The sequence below is a fragment of the Triturus cristatus genome, chromosome 1_1 (genome assembly GCF_964204655.1).
Source record: "Triturus cristatus chromosome 1_1, aTriCri1.1, whole genome shotgun sequence".
NCBI lineage: Eukaryota > Metazoa > Chordata > Amphibia > Caudata > Salamandridae > Triturus > Triturus cristatus.
Window position 1 is genome coordinate 1,051,482,241 of NC_140579.1, and position 19,713 is coordinate 1,051,501,953.

A 19,713-nucleotide genomic window follows, 5' to 3' on the forward strand; every position below is an offset into this window, starting at 1 on the left:
CACAACCACACAACCACACACACAACCACACAAACAACCACACCCACAACCACACTCAACCACACACACAACCACATACACAACCACACACACACAACCACACACACAAGCACACAAACAATCACACACACAACCACACACATAACCACACACAACCACACAAACAACAACACACACAACCACACCCACAACCATACCCTCAACCACACCCACATAACCACACCCACACACATACACACAACCACACGCCCACAACCACACCCACACACCCACAACCACACAACCACACATACCCACAAAACCACACCCAACCACACCCACAGAACCACACACACAACCATACACAGAACCACACACAACCACACACACAACCACACACACAACCACACAAACACTCACCCACCCATAACCACACCCACACACATACACAACACAAAACCACACACACAACCACACATCCAAACACACTCACAACCACACCCACACCCACAACTGCACCCACAACCACACAACCACACACACAAGCACACACACAACCACACACACACAAGCACACACAATCACACACACAACCACACACACACAACCACACACACAACTACACACACACAACCACAACCACATACAACCACAACCACACACACAACCACACAACCACACACACACAACCACACACATACATAACCACACACATACACAACCACAACACACAACCACACATACAAACATACCCACAACCATACCCCCACAACCATACCCACAACCACACCCACACAACCAAACCCACCCACACACACAACCACACACCCACAACCACACCCACACACCCACAACCAGACCCACACAACCACAACCACACCCATCCACACACACACAACCACACACACAACCACACACACAACCACACAAACCACCACACATGCACAACCACACCCACAACCAGACCCAACCACACACACAACCATACACACAACCACACACACACAACCACACCCACACACGCACATACAACCACATACCCACAACCACACCCACACACCCACAACCACACCCACACCCACACAACCACACCTACCCACACAACCACACCCAACCACACCCATAGAACCACACACACAACCATACACACAACCACACAGAACCACCCACACAATCACATACAGAACCACACGCACAACCATACCCAACCACACCCAACCACACAATCACACACATACACAACCACACAAAACCACACACACAACCACACACAACCACACATCCACACACACACCCACAAACACACCCACACCCACAACCACACCCACAACCACACACACACAACCACACAAACAACCACACACACACAACCACACCCACAACCACCTGCAACCACACGCACAACAACCACATACACAACCACACACTCACAACCACTCACACAACCACAAACACAACCATACACACAACCACACAAACTACCACACACACAACCACACCCACAACCATACCCACACACCCACAACTATACCCACACCCACACAACCACACCCATCCACACAACCACACCCAACCACACCCACAGAACCACACACACAACCACACACAACCACACATACACAACCATACACACAACCACAAACACACAACCACACACACACAACCACACACACATACACACACACAACCACACACACACAACTCTACACACATCCACACACACAACCACACATACAACCACAACACCCAACCACACACACAACCACACACAACCACACACACACAACCACACATACAACCACACACACACAACCACACACATACAACCACACACATACACAGCCACACAAAACCACACAGACAACCACACACAACCACACATACACACACCCACAACCACACCCACAACCACACAACCACACACACAACCACAACCACACAACCACACACACAACCACACACACAACCACAACCACATGCAACCACACACACAACCAGAACCACACACACAACCACACACATACAACCACATACACAACCACACACACACAACCCCACACACACAAGCACACAAACAACCACACAAACACAACCATACCCACAACCATACCAACAACCACACCCACACAACCACGCCTGCACACACACACAACCACACTCACACCCCCACAACCACACCCACAACCACACCCACACCCAACCATAACCACATATACACACAACCACACACACAACCACACACACAACCTCACAAACAACCACACACACAACCACACACATAAGCATAACCACACACACAACCACAAACACACATACAACCACACACATACAACCACACACAAAACCAGAACCACACACACAACCATACACACACAACCACACACACAACCACACACACACAACCGCATACACAACCACACAAACAACCACACACACACAACCATGCCTGCACACACAGACAACCACACCCCCCCACAACCATACTCACAACCACACCCACACCCAACCACAACCACACACACACACAACCACACACACAACCACACACACACAACCTCACAAACAACCACACACACACACACAACCATACCCACTACCACACCCAACCACAACCACACACACACAACCACACACACAACCACACACACAACCAAACACACAACCACAAACACAACACCACACACACACAACCATACACACAACCACAAACACACAACCACACACACAACCACAGCCACACACACAACACACACAACCACATACACAACACACAAAACCACACACACAACCCCACACACACAACCATATAAACACTCACCCATCCACAACCACACCGACACACATACACAACCACACAAAACCACACACACAACCACACATCCACACACACTCACGACCACACCCACACCCACAACCGCACCCACAACCACACAACCACACAACCACACACAAAACCACAACCCTCACAAGCACACACATAACCACACACACAACCACACCCACAACCACACACACACAACCACACACATACACAACCACACCCACAACCACACACAACCACACACACACATACACAACCACACAAAGCCACATACACAACCACACACAACCACACATCTACACACACCCACGACCACACACACACCCATAACTGCACCTACAACCACACAACCACACACACAACCACACAAATGCAACCACACACACACACAACCACACACACAACCACACACACACAACCACACAAACCACCACACAGCCACAACCACACCCACAACCACACTCAACCACACACACAACCACATACACAACCACACACACACAACCACACACACAAGCACACACACAATCACACACACAACCACACACACAACCACACACAACCACACAAACAACAACACACACAACCACACCCACAACCATACCCTCAACCACACCCACATAACCACACCCACACACATACACACAACCACACGCCCACAACCACACCCACACACCCACAACCACACAACCACACATACCCACACAACCACACCCAACCACACCCACATAACCACACACACAACCATACACAGAACCACACACAACCACACACACAACCACACACACAACCACACAAACACTCACCCACCCATAACCACACCCACACACATACACAACACAAAACCACACACACAACCACACATCCAAACACACTCACAACCACACCCACACCAACAACTGCACCCACAACCACACAACCACACAACCACACATACAACCACACACACAACCACACACACACACAAGCACACACAATCACACACACACACACAACCATACACACACAACCACACACACAACAACACACACACAACCACAACCACATACAACCACAACCACATACACAACCACACAACCACACACACACAACCACACACATATATAACCACACACATATACAACCACAACACACAACCACACATACAAACATACCCACAACCACACCCCCACAACCATACTCACAACCACACCCACACAACCACACCCACCCACACACACAACCACACACCCACAACCACACCCACACACCCACAACCAGACCCACACAACCACAACCACACAACCACACCCATCCACACACATACAACCACACACACACAACCACACACACAACCACACAAACCACCACACATGCACAACCACACCCATAACCACACCCAACCACACCCACAACCATACACACAACCACACACACACAACCACACCCACACACACAAGCACAACCACATACCCACACCCACACACCCACAACCACACCCACACCCACACAACCACACCTACCCACACAACCACACCCAACCACACCCATAGAACCACACACACAACCATACACACAACCACACAGAACCACACACACAATCACATACAGAACCACACGCACAACCATACCCAACCACACCCAACCACACAACCACACACATACACAACCACACAAAACCACACACACAACCACACACAACCACACATCCACACACACACCCACAAACACACCCACACCCACAACCACACCCACAACCACACACACACAACCACACAAACAACCACACACACACAACCACACCCATAACCACCCGCAACCACACGCACAACAACCACATACACAACCACACACTCACAACCACACACACAACCACAAACACAACCACACAAACAACAACACACACAACCACACCCACAACCATACCCTCAACCACACCCACATAACCACACCCACACACATACACACAACCACACAACAACAACCACACCCACACACCCACAACCACACAACCACACATACCCACACAACCACACCCAACCACACCCACAGAACCACACACACAACCATACACAGAACCACACACAACCACACACACAACCACACACACAACCACACAAACACACACAAGCACACACAATCACACACACACACACACAACCATACACACACAACCACACACACAACTACACACACACAACCACAACCACATACAACCACAACCACAACCACACACACAACCACACAACCACACACACACAACCACACACATACATAACCACACACATACACAACCACAACACACAACCACACATACAAACATACCCACAACCACACCCCCACAACCACACCCACAACCACACCCACACAACCACACCCACCCACACACACAACCACACACCCACAACCACACCCACACACCCACAACCAGACCCACACAACCACAACCACACAACCACACCCATCAACACACACACAACCACACACACACAACCACACACACAACCACACAAACCACCACACATGCACAACCACACCCATAACCACACCCAACCATACTCACAACCATACACACAACCACACACACACAACCACACCCACACACACACACACAACCACATACCCACAACCACACCCACACACCCACAACCACACCCACACAACCACACCTACCCACACAACCACACACATAGAACCACACACACAACCATACACACAACCACACAGAACCATACACACAATCACATACAGAACCACACGCAGAACCATACCCAACCACACCCAACCACACAACCACACACATACACAACCACACAAAACCACACACACAACCACACACAACAACACATCCACACACACACCCACACCCACAACCACACCCACAACCACACACACACAACCACACAAACAACCACACACACACAACCACACCCATAACCACCCGCAACCACATGCACAACAACCACATACACAACCACACACTCACAACCACACACACAACCACAAACACAACCACACACACAACCACACAAACTACCATACACACAACCACACCCACAACCATACCCATACACCCACAACTACACCCACACCCACACAGCCACACCCATCCACACAACCACACCCAACCACACCCACAGAACTACACACACAACCACACACAACCACACATACACAACCACACACACAACCACAAACACACAACCACACACACACAACCACACACACACACACACAACCACACACACACAACTACACACACAACCACACACACAACCACATATACAACCACAACATCCAACCACACACACAACCACACACAACCACACACACACAACCACACATACAACCACACACACACAACCACACACATACAACCACACACATACATAGCCACACAAAACCACACAGACAACCACACACAACCACACATACACACACCCACAACCACACCCACAACCACACAACCACACACGCAACCACAACCACACAACCACACACACAACCACACAAACAACCACACCCACACAGCTATACCTACAACCACACCCCCACAACCACACCCACAACCACACCCACACAACGACACCCACCCACAAACATAACCATACACCCACAACCACACCAACACACCCACAACCACACCCACACAACCACAACCACACAACCACACCCAACCAGACACACACACCCATACACACAACCACACACACACAACCACACACACACAACCACACAAACCACCACACATGCACAACCACACCCACAACCACACACAACCACACACACAACCACATACACAACCACACACACACAACCATACACACAACCACACACACACAATCACACATAACCAACCACACACACACACAACCACACACATACACAACCACATAAAACCACACACCCAACCACACATCCACACACACCCACAAACACACCTGCACCGACAACGCACCCATATCCACACAACCACACAACCACACAACCACACACACAACCACAAGCTCACACACAAGCACACACACAAGCACACACACACACACAACCACACACAACCACACACACAACCACAAACACACAACCACACACACACACAACCACACAAAGCCACATACACAACCACACATCCACATACACACCCGCAACCACACCCACACCCATAACCGCACCCACAACCAAACAACCACACACACATCCACACATATGCAACCACACACACACAACCACACACACAACCACATAAACCACCACACACACATAACCACACCCACAACCACACACAAACACACACTTAACCACAACCACATACACAACCACACACACACAACCACACACACACAACCACACACACAATCACACACAACCACACACACAACCACACACACAACCACAACCACAACCATACCCTCAACCACACCAACACAACCACACCCACACACCCACACACACATACCCACATACCCACAACCACACCCACACACCCAGAACCACACCCACACAACCACACCCACCCACACAACCACATCCAACCACACCCATAGAACCACACACAGAACCATACACACAACCACACAGAACCACACACACAACCACACACACAACCACACACACACACAACCACACACAACCACATACACACACACACAACCACAGACAAACACACACAACCACACACACAAATCCACACACAACCACACATACACAACCACACAAACACCCACCCACCCTCAACCACTCCCACAACCACAACCACACAACCACAACCACACCCAACCACACCCACAACCATACACACAACCACACATACACAACCACACACACAACCACACATACACAACCACACACACAACCACACACACACAACCACACACACAACCACGCATACAGCCACACCATACAACCACACACACAACCACACACAACCACACACACACACAACCACAATCACACACACACAACCACACACACACACACAACCACACACATACACAACCACACAAAACCACACATACACACACACCCACAGCCACAACCACACAACCACACACACAACCACAACCACACAACCACACAAACAACCACACCCACACAACCAGAACCAACCACACCCACAACCACACAGACACACCCACAGACACACAACCACACACACACAATAACACACACAACCACACACACCACACACATACAACCACACACACAACCACACAGACACAACCACACACAAACAACCACACACACACAACCACACATACACAACCACACACACAACAACACCGACACACATACACAACCACACAAAACCACACACACAACCACACATCCACACACACTCACAACCACACCCACACCCACAACTGCACCCACAACCACTCAACCACACAACCACACACACAACCACAACCACACACACAAGCACACACATAATCACACACACAACCACACCCACAACCACACACACACAACCACACACACACAACCACACACATACACAACCACATCCACAACCTCACACACAACCACACACACACATACACAACCACACCAAGCCACATACACAACCACACACAACCACACATCCACACACACCCACGACCACACACACACCATAACTGCACCTACAACCACACAACCACACACACAACCACACAAATGCAACCACACACACACAACCACACACACAACCACACACACACAACCACACAAACCACCACACACCCACAACCACACCCACAACCACACACAACCACACACACAACCACAACCACATACACAACCACACACACCCAACCACAACCACACACACACACAACCACACACACAACCACACACACAACCTCACAAACAACCACACACACAACCACACACACAACCTCACAAACAACCACACACACAACCACAACCACACACACACACACAACCATACATACAACCACACACAGACAACCACACACAACCACACACACAACCAGAACCACACACACAACCACACACACACAACCACACACACAACCACACAAACAACCACACACACACACAACCATACCCACAACCATTCCCACAACCACACCCACACAACCACACCTGCACACACACACAACCACACACACACCCACAACCACACCCACACACCCACAACCATACCCACAATCACACCCACACCCAACCACAACCACACACACACAACCACACACACACAACCACACACACAACCACACACACAACCACACACACACAACCACAACCACACACACAACCAAACACACAACCACACACACACAACCACACACACAACCACAGCCCCACACACAACACACATAACCACACAAACAACACACAAAACCACACACACAACCACACAAACACTCACCCACCCACAACCACACCCACACCCATACACAACCACACAAAACCACATACACAACCACACATCCACACACAACCACACCCACACACATAACCACACACATACACAACCACACACACAGAACCACACACACAACCACACACACAACCACACACACACAACCACACAAACACTCACCCACCCACAATCACACCCACACACATACACAACCACACAAAACCACACACACAACCACACATCCAAACACACTCACAACCACAACCACACCCACAACCGCACCCACAACCACACAACCACACCCACACACAACCACACACACACAACCACACATACAACTACACACACAACCACAACCACACACAACCAAAGCCACACACAACCATACAACCACACACACACACAACCACCCACACACAACCACACACATACACAACCACAACACACAACTACACACACAACCATACCCATAACCACCCCCCCACAACGACAACCACACCCAAATAACCACACCCACCCACACACACAACCACACACCCACAACCATACCCACACACCTACAACCACACCCACACAACCACAACCACACAAACACACCCAACCACACACACACAACCATAAACAACCACACACACAACCACACACACACAACCACATAAACCACCACACATGCACAACCACACACAACCACACACACAACCACAACCACATGCACAACCACACACACCCAACCACACACACACACAACCATACACATAACCACACACATACAACCACACACACACAACCACACACACAACCACACACAACCACACAAACAACCACATACACAACCACACCCACAACCATACCCTCAACCACACCCACACAACCACACCCACACACACAACCACATACCCACAACCACACCCACACACCCACAACCACACCCACACAACCACACCCACCCACACAACCACACCCAACAACATCCACAGAACTACACACACAACCATACACACAACCACACAGAACCACACACACAACCACACACACAACCACATGCACAACCACACCCAACCACACCCAACCACACAACCACACACATACACAACCACACAAAACCACACACACAACCACACACAACCTTACATCCACACACACCCCCCACAACCACACCCACACAACCACACCCACCCATACACCCACCCACACACGCACAACCACACCCACACACCCACAACCACACCCACACAACCACAAAAACACAACCACACCCAACCACACACACACAACCATACACACAACCACAAACACACAACCACACACACACAACCACAACCACACAAACCACCACACATGCACAACCACACCCACTACCACATACAACCACACACACAACCACAACCACATGCACAACCACACACTCCCAACCACACAAACAACCACACACACAACCACACACACAACCATACCCTCAACCACACCCACACAACCACACCCACACACACAACCACATACCCACAACCACACTGTGAGAAGTTGGCCTGGTATATGCTGTTCACTAGTTCTAGTGACCACCTTGTACCATGCCAAGCAACCCTTATGGTGTGGTTGTAAGTCAACCTTTTCGGACTAGCTGCCCTAGTGGTAGCGTAGGCTAAGCAGTCTTTGAGGCTAAACTCGTGATGCGTGTTAAGCCAGCTGTTTTACCAAATGTAACCCCCTTTTATACCAATGAAAGGACACCACACAGATATATATTCAAGATATATATGTATTTATTTCTCAAAGTAACCCCTAGTCTCTTTATGAGCACAGGAGCACAAATCGTCAAACAAGATTATCACAGAATACACAGAAGTTGCACTTTATATGGATAGGCCCTGGTGGCCACTCGAACCATATACTAAAATAGTGGTATAAGTACCACGAACAGAAAAGGGAAAAGGCCTAGGGCCTCTAGAATCGCTGGGCCTACAAGGAGCTAACGTCAGTTAGTGACCAGGAGGTCCACGGGTGGCGTGTGCAGAGCAAATAGTCACACGCGTGCTCCCATAGGTTTCAATGGGTGCGTAAAAAGTACAAAGTTACTGCAAAAGGAATCTTCCGGATGACCTAGGAACTTAAGATTTGGAACACAGGCACTAGAGATGTATTACTACACATGGGCACCGGAGTACCAGCTTTACCTCACCCACAGGAAGCGGGTGCATAGGCCTCAAAGTGCGTCGGGTTTCTTCTATCTGTTCCGTTGAGCCTGGGACAAAGATGCTGCAGGCGGTCGGTCGGGAAGAGATGCAGTGGATCCAAGAGTGGATCGGAGATGTTGAAGACCTGTAAGCAGAGGGGACAGTGTTCACAGTCACTAGCCAGTGACCAGCGTGGCACCAGATGGGTACCAGGCGATGTCGGGTGCAAACAGGTGATGAGGGGTAGCTTGTCTCCGCAGCCACGTGGTCCCTGAAGGTCGACGACGTCCAGGAGTCGGCTCACGAGCTGTCCCACGCAGGCTCTCGCTGTCGGCGGTGTCGGCGACTTGATCGAAGCAAACAAGCCTTGGCAAAAGCAATTGTAGGAGGATTCGGAAATCAGCTGTTGGTTCTGACCAGCAAGGTCAGAGGGATTGCTCCTTTGGAGGGGAGCAAGGGCCAGTCTGGAGCAACCAGACCAGCGGTGTTTGTCGTAGATTTCGTCGCCAAGATGGCCACTAGCCAGCGGGCCAGCAACCGGTTAGGCGCGTCGAGTGGCAAAATGCAGAAGGGCCCCACGCAGATCGTGGAGATGCTGGAGGGCTCACCTTTGGTGCAGATGCTGCTCGAGGGTTGGGCTTCTCAGGACCCAAAGCACAACTTGGAGGGAGCCTCGGTTGTTGCACTGGTCAGCTTGTCGTAGTCGTTTCAAGATGGCTGGCTCCACGTGTCTCGGTGCCTCCACGGGTCTCCTCTTTGCAGGGACTGTGGATCGGGCGGTGAGAGGTCTGGAGGTCCAGGTCTTGTCAGTCTCTGGGCTCGGGCTCCGGCGGGAGGCGGCGGCAAAGCAGACGGTGATTCGCTGGATGGTGCTTGCGTTAGCAAGGTGGTCACTCCCTGACCACAGGGGAGATTGGCTTCAGTCCTCTGTGCGGCAGAGCGTCGAAGTTCCCGTCTTCTTCTTAGTTTCAAGTTGATTCCAGGATGTCTGAAGTCTTAGGACACAGCTCCTACCTTTATTCGGATTCTAGGGGCCGGACTACCTGCTAGGTCCCTCCCTATGGGTGGGACCAGGAAGGGGGGTGGTTACACCCCCAATCCTTTGTCCAGCTCGCCCCAGGCCCGGGACTGGTGTGCCCCAGGACCGGTTTGAACTGGCATATGCCCCGAGGCTCCTTGTGAGCCACAGGCATGTCTGGTTTCTTTCAAGCCCTACCTGACCAATACACAAAATCCTGTCTGGGGTGGTGCTCGCACCTCCCCTGGCAGGAAACCCTTTGTCCACACCTCCCAAGCTGGAAGGACTCCCAGCAGCAGGAGGGCAGACTTGTGTCTGTGGTGGCAGCATCCATTTTGTGGAGCTGAGGCTATGTCTGATTTTACCCGGGTTTCAGGTACTGTACATGTCGTGTCCCTCTAGAAGGGTGGAATGCTAACCCCGTCGCCAGAATTGGCGAGGGGTTAGTATTCCAATTCGTATGACACCTTACTCGACATGTTTTGATAAAGCCAAACCAAAGATAGCATTTAACCGCGAGGTTCATAATGCACTTAAGAGTATATGGTATGACGATATCTGGAAACAGTAGAAGGAAGTTGTTCCGACCACTGCAGACAGGCTCAGCTCATGCCAGAGCACCATCTCACATGGAACCAAGCACTCTGCCTTCAGGATTGTTAAGGCCTGCCATAGGAGTGACTTATAGGTTACCAGGTGTCCCATTTAAGGTTAGGTATAGGTATACTACACCTAAGTAAGAGGTGATTACACCAACTTACCCCAGCTGAGTGATCAGCCAGTTGTGTCAGGTTGTTAGGCCAAGCCTGGGGTGGCATAATACATGCTGCAGCCCCTGGCAGGCCTTGGGTACACCAATGCCCTGGGTACCTAGTGTACACTGGTACAGGGGCTGACAGGGTGATCCACTTCCAATTGGTTATGCACCTAGGGTGCATAGTTTTAATTTAGTAGAGAGAACAGCAGGCTGGGGGTCTGATTGGCAGGCCCACAGCCTCAATATGTCAAAAACCAGTGAAGCAAAAAGCAAAAATTTGGGGTGACCATAGGATAGCAGACCCTACTCTCCTACACAACCCCCCCCCAAACGCTGGGACATTAAACTAGCCTTGACCAGTCTCGTCTTCATGTCCTAAGTGGAAGTACCTGGAGAGACCATCTGCATTCCCATGGTCAGTACCTGGCCGGTGCTCCACTGTAAAGTCCATCCCCTGTAGGGAAATGGACCACCTAAGCAGTTTGGGGTTTTCACCCTTTATCTGATTTAGCCACAAGAGGGGCTTATGGTCGGTCTGAATCTTGAAGTGAGTGCCAAACAAGTATGGCCTCAGCTTCTTCAGGGCCCACACCACAGCAAAGGCCTCCCTCTCAATAGCTGACCAATTCTTCTCTCTGGGGGTCAACCTTCTGCTAATAAAAGCAATGGGTTGGTCTTGACCATCTACATTAAGTTGTGACAGCACAGCTCCCACACCCAACTCAGAAGCATCTGTTTGGACAATAAACTCTTTGGAGTAGTCAGGACTTTTCAGGATAGGTGCAGAGCACATGGCCTCCTTCAGGTCATCAAATGCCTTTTGACAGCTTACTGTCCACTGAACCTTTTTGGGCATCTTCTTGGATGTCAGATCATTAAGAGGAGTCACAATGGACCCATAGTTCTTAACAAACTTCCTGTAATACCCAGTCAAGCCCAAGAAAGCTCGAACTTGAGTCTGGGTGGTTGGAGGGGACCAATCCTTGATGGACTGTATCTTACTCTCCAGTGGTTGAACTTGGCCCCCACCTACAAGGTGGCCCAAATACACAACCTTACTCTGCCCTATCTGGCACTTAGTAGCCTTGATAGTGAGGCCTGCCCTTTGCAGAGCCTCAAGAGCCTTCTTCAGGTGGATCAGGTGATCCTCCCAGGTGGAACTAAAGACAGCAATGTCATCAAGATATGCTGCGCAAAAGTCATCCAACCCAGTAAGGACTTGGTTCACCAGCCTTTGGAAGGTGGCAGGTGCATTCTTCAGACCAAAGGGCATCACCACAAACTGATAATGCCCACCTGGGGTTGAGAATGCTGTTTTGGCCTTAGACTCCTCAGCTAACCTGATTTGCCAATAGCCAGCTGTCAAGTCAAATGTGCTCAAAAACTTTGCAGAAGCTAGTCTGTCTATGAGCTCATCTGCCCTTGGAATAGGGTGTGCATCTGTCCTGGTGACAGCATTGAGTCCTCTGTAGTCCACACAGAACCTCATCTCTCTCTTGCCATCTTTGGTGTGAGGTTTGGGGACCAGAACCACTGGGCTAGCCCAGGGGCTCTCTGAGGGTTCAATGACACCTAATTCCAGCATTTTATGTACCTCAGCCTTTATACAGTCCCTGACGTGGTCAGGTTGTCTGTAAAGTTTGTTCTTTACAGGCAGACTGTCACCAGTGTCCACAACATGGGTACACCAGTCAGTTTGACTAGGTATCAAGGAAAACATATGTGAAAATGATTGTAGAACCTGTCTACATTCAGTCTGCTGATGGGCAGTGAGGTTGCCTCCAAGGGTCACTCCTTCAACTGAGCCATCTTCAGGGTTCTGAGACAACAGGTCTGGGAGAGGGTCACTCTCTTCCTCCTGTCCCTCATCTGTAGCCATGAGCAAGCCCATGTCTGCCCTGTCAACATATGCTTTAAGCCTGTTAACATGGAGTACCCTGTGGGGACTCCTGGGAGTTCCTAGGTCCACCAAGTAGGTGACCTCTCCCTTCTTTTCCAGGATTGTATGGGGTCCAGACCATTTGTCTTGGAGTGCTGCTGGGGCCACTGGCTCCAACACCCATACCTTCTGTCCTGGCTGATACTCAACCAAGACAGCCTTTTGGTCATGCCAAGCTTTCTGTAAGGCCTGGCTTGCCTCAAGGTTTTTAGATGCCTTCTCCATATACTCAGCCATCCTGGAGCGGAGACCAAGTACATAGTCCACTATGTCTAGCTTAGGCTTTTTGAGAGGTAACTCCCATCCTTCCTTCACCAAACACAGTGGGCCTCTCACAGGGTGCCCAAACAACAATTCAAAGGGGCTGTAGCCAACTCCTTTTTGTGGGACCTCTCTGTAAGCAAACAGAAGGCAGGGTAGAAGGATATCCCATCTTCGCCTGAGCTTTTCAGGTAATCCTTTGATCATACCCTTTAGGGTCTTGTTGAATCTCTCAACAAGCCCATTGCATTGTGGGTGATAAGGGGTGGTGAACTTGTAGTTGACACCACATTCCTTCCACATAGCTGTCAAGTATCCTGACATAAAGTTGGTACCTCTGTCAGATACTACCTCCTTAGGAAACCCCACTCTGGAGAATACTCCCAGCAGGGCCCTGGCCACAACAGGAGCTGTAGTGGTCCTAAGGGGAATTGCCTCTGGATACCTGGTGGCATGATCCACTACCACCAGTATAAATCTGTGCCCAGATGCAGTGGGAGGATCCATGGGACCCACTATGTCTATTCCCACTCTTTCAAAGGGAACCCCCACCACAGGTAGTGGTATCAGGGGGGCCTTTGTTGTGCCACCTGATTTGCCACTGGCTTGGCAGGTAACACAGGAGCGACAAAACTCCTTTGTATCTTCATTCATATGAGGCCAGTGAAAGTGAGGGACAAGTCTGTCCCAGGTCTTGTTCTGGCCTAGGTGTCCTGCTAAAGGAATATCATGGGCCAAGGTAAGAAGGAAGCCCCTAAATTGCAGAGGTATAACCAACCTCCTGGTTGCACCAGGCTTGGGGTCTCTAGCCTCTGAATAAAGGAGCCCTTCATCCCAATACACTTTATGGGTACCTTGAGCATTCCCAGCAGCCTCAGCAGCAGCCAGCTGTCTGAGGGGTTCAAGAGAGGGACAGGATAACTGAGCCTGCCTCAAGTCAGCCCTTGAAGGTCCCCCTGTCCCCAGAAACTCAACCTGGTCAGGTTCAAGCTCTTCAGGGACAGTTCCTTCAGGGTCCTCTAGATCAGCTTCCTGGAAAGGCTGATCATCACTCTGAGGCAGGGGGGAAGGCACAGCCTTGACCCTCCTGTTCTTCTTCTTGGTAGGTGCTTGGTCCATTGTTCCAGGATCCAAGACCTGTGGTTCAGTGAGGCACTTTTTGGCCTGTGACCTGGTCACAGCAAGGACATGTGATGATATACCTAACATCTCTGCATGAGTCCTGTACTCCACTTCTGACCATAGAGAACTCTCTAGGTCATTGCCCAACAAACATTCTACTGGGAGGTCTGCACTAACCACAACCCTTTTGAGGCCAGTTACCCCTCCCCATGAGAAGTTAACAACTGCCACACTATGTGAAGTAGTGGCATTGCTGGCATTGGTCACCAGGTAGTTCTCACCTGGTATGTACTGTCCAGGATCCACAAAGCCTGGTGTCACCATAGTGACACTGGCACATGTGTCCCTGTAGGCTTGAGCCACTTTGTCATTAATTAAAGGAGTCTGTCTGTACTTGCCCAGGTTACTGGGGCTCACAGTCAGGGACAAATCAATGTCCCCATCACAGATCAAGACTGCCTGTGTAAGGGTTCTGTCTAAGTCAGAATCTCCTTCAGTTCCCATAGTGATTCCCACTACACCCTTTGTCTGGGGACCAACACTGCTAACAGTAGTACTGGGAGCAGGTGCCTTAGGGGCAACAGTGTTGGGGGCTCCACCCTTTTTGCAATCACTAGTCCAGTGAGTTGTATTTTTACAATGATTGCACCAGGGTTTCTTCTGACCTTCTTTCTTCTTCTTGGACTGTTGGGACCCACCCTCCTTAGCAGTAGTTTGGGGCCCTGTTGAAGACTTCTGGTCTTTAGGTTTCTGATCTCCACCCTTTTGGTCTGTTTTCTTCTGATCACCCCCTTGGCCCTGGTTCTGGTTCTTTTGCTTAACCCTGGTTCTGACCCATTTGTCTGCCTTCTTTCCCAATTCTTGGGGAGAGGTCAGATCAGAGTCAACCAAGTGTTGATGCAGTTGCTGGTTTTGACAGTTATTTAAAATCTGTTCTCTCATCATCAAATTATACAATCCTGTAAAATCAGATACCTTACTTCCCAGCAACCAACCCTCCAAAGCCTTAGTGGCACATTCAATGTATTCAGACCAGTCCTGAGTCTGTGTCTTTTGGGTGTCTCTGAACATTAACCTGTACTGTTCAGTGGTTAAGCCTAACCCATCTACCAGAACACTCTTCAGGACTCTGTAGTTTCTGACATCCTCTTCTCTAACAGTGAGGAGTCTGTCTCTGCCTCTTCCTTCAAAGGAGAGCCAGAGGATTGCTGCCCACTGGTCTTCAGGAACCTGCTGTACTTTGCAGGCTCTCTCAAGAGCAGTTATCCATTTGTGGATGTCATCCCCACTTTTGTAGGGGGGCACAACCTTAGACAGGTTTCTATTGTCGAAAACCCTATCTTTGTCCTTAGGGACAATGCTGCCACCAGTGGGTATAGACCCACTCTCTTTATGCTGTCTAGCCTTGCTAAGTTTCTCTTCCATCAGGGCTACTTCTAGCTCCTGCTTCCTGATCCTCAGCTGGGCCTCTTGCATCTTGGCCTCATGTTCCCTCCTCTGAGGGGTGGTCATCCTTCTCCTGGAGTGACCTCGAGAGCCTCTAGAGCCATGGGAAGCATTGGAGTCACCTGAGCGATTCCTTTGCCTTCCCAGCCCTGTGTTAAGTCCACTGGGGAGATCCAGTGGGTTGAACCCACTGTCAGTCCCCAATAGCCTTGGTTTAGCTGGGCCAAGTATAACACTTGGCACTGGGCTAGTTCTCCCTTCATCCTCACTACTGTCAGTATCCTTTTCACTCTCATCCTCTGTGGTAGGCATCCCATCTAAGGGGTGACTATTGGGAAGGGGTACTTCAGTGGCATCTTTAGAAGGGGGGCCTCCTGTTCCTGTCCCTAAGGGGGCTAACTGGGAAGCTTTCTTGAGTGCTCTCTGATTCTCATCATTCTGTAAGAGCTCTCTGAGCTCAGCAGAGTTTGGGTTCTTGGGCTGTTTAAGGCCTCTAAGAGTTGCCAAATGCCTGAGCTCATTCTGATTAAGGGTAGCAAAGCTGGATGGTGCCCTCTGGGGGTCACTCTCGACAGAGATGGGTACAGTGGACCCCTCTGCCCCGGCCATTGCTCTTAAGTGTGGGTGGATGTGTTGCAATCTACCTACACTTGGGTTTACCTACTAAACCTATCTAGTAGTTGTAGTCAGGGTGTGCTACTCCCTTTGCTCTACAACAACTAAGTTCAGTAGAACTTATGTATATCTAATCTTGTTTTATATGTACCTACCGGTACCTATGTGATCTTTCAATTGGTAACCAAGAGATTACAATGGTAAAACACAGCAAGCTCAAATCCAACCGCTGCTCACCAATGTGAGAAGTTGGCCTGGTATATGCTGTTCACTAGTTCTAGTGACCACCTGTAGGAAGGTGGATATCTGACTATGGTTACCCCCAAATTTTTGCCTAGTGTCTAGCTGGTTTTTCGACTTAGTTGGCCTGAGATCCTGCCATTCAGGCTCTCAGGCTATCTGCTCTCTCTGTAAAATGGACTCCATGTACCCTAGGTACATACCCAATTGGTTGGATCACCCTGTCAGCCCCTGTACCAGTGTACACTAGGTACCCAGGGCATTGGTGTACCCAAGGCCTGCCAAGGGCTGCAGCATGTATTATGCCACCCCAGGCTTGGCCTAACAATTTGACACAACTGGCTGATCACTCAGCTGGGGTAAGTTGGTGTAATCACCTCTTACTTAGGTGTAGTATACCTATACCTAACCTTAAATGGGACACCTGGTAACCTATAAGTCACTCCTATGGCAGGCCTTAACAATCCTGAAGGCAGAGTGCTTGGTTCCATGTGAGATGGTGCTCTGGCATGAGCTGAGCCTGTCTGCAGTGGTCGGAACAACTTCCTTCTACTGTTTCCAGATATCGTCATACCATATACTCTTAAGTGCATTATGAACCTCGCGGTTAAATGCTAACTTTGGTTTGGCTTTATCAAAACATGTCGAGTAAGGTGTCATACGAATTGGAATACTAACCCCTCGCCAATTCTGGCGACGGGGTTAGCATTCCACCCTTCTAGAGGGACACGACATGTACAGTGCCTGAAACCCGGGTAAAATCAGACATAGCCTCAGCTCCACAAAATGGATGCTGCCACCACAGACACAAGTCTGCCCTCCTGCTGCTGGGAGTCCTTCCAGCTTGGGAGGTGTGGACAAAGGGTTTCCTGCCAGGGGAGGTGCATGCACCACCCCAGACAGGATTTTGTGTATTGGTCAGGTAGGGCTTGAAAGAAACCAGACATGCCTGTGGCTCACAAGGAGCCTCGGGGCATATGCCAGTTCAAACCGGTCCT